Consider the following 6000-nt stretch of genomic DNA (forward strand, 5'->3'; position numbering starts at 1 on the left):
TAGTGTGTTTTAGTTTAGTACATTTACCTGACTAAGGTATATGTACTGACAGAGTCCTCCTGCTAAGTTGTTTGTGCAAGCAGTTATTCATATGCTATAGGTTTCAGGTTCTCTGCATGACTGAAGCATCGTTATCAATGACATCTGGAGTGAAGTACCAGTTCCACTGAAATCAATGGGAAGTTACCCCTTCATCATAAATTTCATTATTTTTTAAATGAATTTAACAGCAATATCTGCACCTGCAAAAACTAGAAGAGTAATACTAATAAATACTAGTAAATACTAGTAAAATTAAAATTTTACTTTTAATGAAACAGAAAATAATAACCACCAGAAACAAGTAAATCACCAATACGCACTAGACAGTAACATATTTGGCTTCACTGATTTTCTGAAGTAGCAAGAAGAAACAGAATTGTAGAATAACTAAACTTTTTAGGTTATTATTTATGCATGAAATGTCTGCTTCAATGAAGAGAAGGCCAAAAATCTGACTTGGGAATGGAAAGGGGTAAATGAGAGAAATTAGATTTTCATGGAACTTGTTAGTGGGACTCTAGCAGTTGCATGAGATGCATAGGTTTATTTTGACAAAACATCCCAGTTCCTGCAAGCAAAGGGTAAGAGTTCAGTATCCAGTGGGAATGAAATGCCTCCCCTCTCTTGTTCTTGGTCTATCATGCACTGCAGAGAACCATAAAATGTCTCTTTCCTACAATTTCAGTGGTGATTAGAATTATTTGATAGGATGTGTTTGTTACTGAGAGTGTATGTTCTTATGTGGGAGAGGATTTGAATTCTGAAAGCTAATGTGATACCTGAAATAAAGCTAGAAATGAATGTCGGTATTTATACACAGCTGGGCACAAACTCTCACAGGTGAGACATGAGTTAGGGATCTAAGCAGTCAGTTTAGGAATTCAAGAGCCCAGTTCCCAGGGAGATGTTGTTACTTTTCCCCAGCGTGCTTCCCCTATGAATTTGTGCCATTTCTGGAGTTCAGGGTGGACTGACTAGGAGCAGTGCCCAACAGCTGATGTGGTCTGTTGCTAGCATGCCCTACTGTTTTCTGGAAGATGCCTTGTCACTCCTGCGTCTCCATGCTCCCTCTGTGGGGTTTTATTTACCTGTCTGCTTAAAATCTGGCTGACAGGCTATGTTCTGCTTCACTTGTTCACATGCATGTCTGTGTGGTGAGTGAACAGGGAGAGGTACTGTCCCAGCTCAAGAAATGGATGTTGGCTGTACTGCATATTTCAATACTACCAAATAAATTCATATCTAGAGGTAACAGTGGTAAGTACTGCCTTAAGCTAAAAGTAAAGAACATGAGTTTTGTGCTATTTTCACTTGTACCGTTGTCATCCACAGCTGAAACACAATAGCATGGCCCAGAACATTGTGGCAAGAGCTCACAACTTTGGCACCACCTTCCAGTGTGATTTTGGGTAAGTCACCAGAAATCCTGTTTCTTCTCTTGTCACATGTGAATGTGACTTCACATAAGCAAGTTCAGTAAATATACCTTAAAAAAGGAAGAACTGATAGAAGGTAGGTTGTCACACAAAAAGTTATGTGAATAAAACTCTTCAATAACTCTTGATTATCACTGGAAATGCAAGCTGAGGCTACATGAGACAGCAGCTGTAACGAAAGGTAAACCTTTGCAGAAAGAAATCCTAGCTATAGGATGCTATTCGGACAGTGATATAATTAATACCACATCCTTAGAGAATGACCAGGATGAAGACACATCAGTGCACAAAGAAATTATTTCCCAGCCATTCTGAAATACTAGACAAAAAGTGTGATTTAATCCCTCCGAGGCCTTTGTCCCTAAAAGAAGATGGATACCTGAGTACAGCACCCTATTGTTTTGGAATGATCAGAGAAGACCCTGTGCCTCTGTAAAACTCACCTGCTATTTGACTGTGCTTCCACAGCTGGGGATACTATCTAACAAGTGCTGTAGGTGTGTGCACAGAGTGCAACCTCTGCCTGTAAATACATGATAGGTGTGCATCACTGTCAAGTTTCAATGTTTTTTTCAGTGGTACTTCTGCAGAACTATGCAACTATGTAGGTATTTTATGAAAAATAAATAGAAAACACTATTGTAAAAACGATAGTTTTAAAATGCCTATCAAATTAACTTCTGAAATTTATGTCAATTAATAGTGTTTTGAAATGACATCAGATGAGAAATCTCAGGATGTTAATCACCTGCTGCCAAAATTATTAATTTCATTATGTATCTTAAAAGGAAGGATCTGCTGAGGGAGTTCCTGGAGGAAAACAGTACTTCTATGTCAGCACAAGTGTTAGATTAAAAAAAATAAGAATAATATAAATAAATAAATAAATAAATAAAAATCTTAGAGACAAACTACTCTTTTCTACTCTTTTCCCAGTGAAAAGGAGATTGCAGAATCACAGAATGGTTTGGGTTGGAAGAGACCTTAAAGATCACCCAGTTCCAACCCCCTGCCATGGGCAGGGACACCTCCCAGCAGACCAGGTTGCCCAAAGCCCCATCCAGCCTGGCCTTGAACACCTCTAAGGATGGGGCATCCACAGCTTCTCTGGACAACCTGTTCCAGTGCCTCTCCACCCTCTGAGAGAAGAATTTCTTCTGAATATCTCATCTAGATCTACCCTCCTTTAGCTTAAAACCATTCCACTCTTGTCCTGTCATTATCGGATTGATCAAAGAGTCCATAGAACACTACCAGCTTTTTCAGATGCAAGACGGGGGCCCAACAACCTTCCTAAACACTGCTTAACACTAACATGAGAGCTGGCTTTGTGAAAGCTGGAAGTTTTGGCCCAACAAAAATTATAACAATACAGCAATTATAGCTTAGTTCTGCTATAAGAACACTCTCTGGCATCCCCTTACTATTGTCAGGGCATGTAATCCATTTTCTCTAGTGAATTATGTGGTATTCCCTATGGCAGAAACACTGCTTTGCATTTTGCTACATTTCTTTTTATCTGGATTTTGTGTTTTATGCTTTGCATATAGCCCTCAGCCAATATAATTTCCTTACTAGAATCTCTCAGTTTCTGTCTGGTGCTCCCTTCCCATTTGTGTTTAACACGTGATGGACCAGGTAGTATGGATGACTGAAAGCAGTATCTTCTGTACAGCACTGTCCCTCACAGCATCCTTCTGGACAAAGAGTCCACCTATGAGATGAAGAGGCTCATTCTATGATGGGTGATGAAATGGCTCAACAGTACAGCTCTAATGGTTGTAGTGAATGGGGCTACATCTGGCTGGTGACTTGTCAGCAGCAGTGTTCCTCAGGGTTCAATTCTAGGGCCAGTCCTGTTCAACATTTTTATCAATGATCTGGATGCAAGAGTTGAACATTTCCTTAGCAAGTTTGCTGGCGATATTAAAATGGGAGCTGCAAATTACTCTCTGTATGGACAAGAGGCTTTGAAGAGGAAGCTACTTATGATACCTTGAAGAGTTGTATGATCCTCAGTAACATGAAGTTCAACAATGTAATGCCAGGTTCAGCACCTGGGATGGAGTTATGCCAGACACAAGTACAGACTGGGAGATGAGGGTCTGGACAGAAGCTCAGCAGAAAGGAATCTGGGTGTGCTGGTTGACAGCAGGTCCAACATGAGCCAGCATTGTGCCCTGGCAGCCAAGAGGGCAAACTGCATTTTGGGGTGCATTAAACACAACATAAGCAGCTGGTCAAAAGAGGTGATCCTCTTACTGTATTTAGCACTGGTATGTCTAGTTTCTGGCATGATTTTATCCTGTCTTGTTGCAGAGGAAGTTTTTATGTGTGCATTTAATAAACATTTTTGTGTTTTTATTTTTTGCTTTGAATATTTTATAGTTCACTGAGGTGCAGTTCTGCAGTTAAAGTTTAGCCCAGAGTACAAATATCTTAGGAATCCTTGCTAAATTAGTAGAGACTACATTAAAATCCTGCTAGTTCTATTTCTAACCTTTCTGTGGCAGTACATGGCTAAAAAGTCATTCTCAAATGCATTACAACTAACTGCTTGGTTATTTTTGTATTAAAAATGTTTCTGAAAGATTTTGTTTATATTCCATATATAAGTAAGAAATTATTTTTCTTTATGGATTTTTCCAGCTTGTTATGAATTTATCTCCAGAAAGAGCATGTGTTTCCCTGTTACTTTGTAATGTATCTTCATGAAATTAATCTTACCAAATTCATTTCCACACATCCATCTAAGGACCTCATTCTAGAAAATAATTTTATTAAGAAAAGAGTGACAGAAAAAGAGTGACAGAAAAGAGTAACAGAAAAAAGCCCAAATTATGTTGCTTGCTGACTTAGAGCAACACAGAGTTTAGAACTGCAGCCTTGGAATGTAAAACATATTTCTAAGTGTGTATTTTCAGGTCAACCTCAGACTTTAGTAACTCATCAGTAGTGCAGTCTTTGAACTGGATGTCTTTTAGCAGTTTCCCCAGAGAGCTAATGAAAAGCTAAGAAGGTATTTCATTTGATAATAATTATGTCATTAGCATTTTCCTTGGAGATAAAGAATTATGCCAAGCTAGAAATGGTCACTTTTGCACTTTTGTAGAAATAGAGCAGTAATTGAACCACAGTTTCTAATTTTTACTTTGTCTTCATATGTGAAATGCCGTAAATTACTATAAGATGTTTGATCCGTGACTATAGTTGAAGTTTCAATCAGACATATTCTTTAATGTAACATTCTCCAACAGGAACCTGCATACTTTTTCTTATACTCTGATATGGTAAGGCAATTAAGTACTGTGTTTTGATTTGTTTTGTTTCATTGTTTTGATTATTATTTTTTGTTTGTTTTTAATGCAAAAAGAACTGGCTGCTGCAGAAATTAAGAAAACTATCAAGAAATATAGTTTAATGGATTTCTGAAAGCAAGCCATTTCCTTTCTCTCCCAAGCTCTAAAAGCAGTTCATGTTGGAAAGTAGAAGGTGAGTTTATAGCATAGCACAGGTTGTACACAAGTGTACAGCCCTGAAGAAATAAAATAATACATACACCAGAAAAAGGAACTAAAGTGGTCAGAATGAGTATTCATTGGACTTACCTAGAACTTATGGACTTTTACAAAACTCCGCTCTGTATGCAGCAAAATGAGTCCTGATTATCTGCTTTTGAAGCTAAGTAAAATAAGGGAATGCATGTAATTCCTAGGCCTGTCCGTTCCAATCATGTTTTTATGGGGCAGAATGCTGTATTTCAGTTGCATAAAGGCAAAGTAATTTTAACTTACGTGACTGAAAATGTACATTCTAGGAAAGGAAAGATAAGGTAATTCTGAATTGCTCTCTCATTTTAGACTACCTGATAAATGCAATCCTCAACTTTTTAGTCACATAAATATAGTCTTAAAATTTATAAATAAGGAAATGAGAGTAGTATCAGTAATTAAACCATCTACTTAAAAGAAACCCTCAAAGAGTTGTCTTGTGACAGACAGATCAAGTTACATCTAAATCTACAATTTTGAGTGAAAATTCATTCCTGTTTTCTTTTTCTAAACACAACAGATGATTTGAACGATTTATTGATTCTGATGAAAAGTTTACAATGCCTTTAATTAAAACAGAATGAAATATCCCATTAAAATTATTACAAGTAAAAGTTAAACCTGCTACCTTGGCAACAGGCTTTAGGCTTAAGTCCTGGTGGCTGGTAGTGATGGTGAATTGGAAGATGCCATCTCTCCAGTGCCCTGTTTTCACTCTGTTCTCTTTCTTCTGATTTGATTGTTGTTAGCTGCTGACATGAACAAGATATCCCCTTAATCTTACTAGGATTTAATCAGATTGGATGCTTTCTTCAATTAAGTAGAAAGATTCATAGCCTTATATGAAGGCTTTTCAAGGGAAAGGAAGGGAAGAGAGGGAAGAGAGGGAAGGGAAGAGAAGGGAAGGGAGGGGAAGGGAAGGGGAGGGAAGGGAAGGGAAGGGAAGGGAAGGGAAGGGAAGGGAAGGGAAG

The 6000-nt window shown here is 38.0% G+C and overlaps 1 long non-coding RNA gene across 1 annotated transcript in view; it reads right to left on the minus strand.

Moving 5' to 3' along the window:
- Positions 1 to 2522: 2522 nt before the first annotated feature.
- Positions 2523 to 6000, minus strand: part of LOC118155940 — an 18605-nt gene continuing 15127 nt past the window's right edge. Inside the window, exon 3 of the long non-coding RNA XR_004746072.1 lies at positions 2523 to 2691. This is a non-coding gene — a long non-coding RNA (uncharacterized LOC118155940). The remainder of the gene's footprint in view (positions 2692 to 6000) is intronic.

Source organism: Oxyura jamaicensis, chromosome Z (genome assembly GCF_011077185.1).
Source record: "Oxyura jamaicensis isolate SHBP4307 breed ruddy duck chromosome Z, BPBGC_Ojam_1.0, whole genome shotgun sequence".
NCBI lineage: Eukaryota > Metazoa > Chordata > Aves > Anseriformes > Anatidae > Oxyura > Oxyura jamaicensis.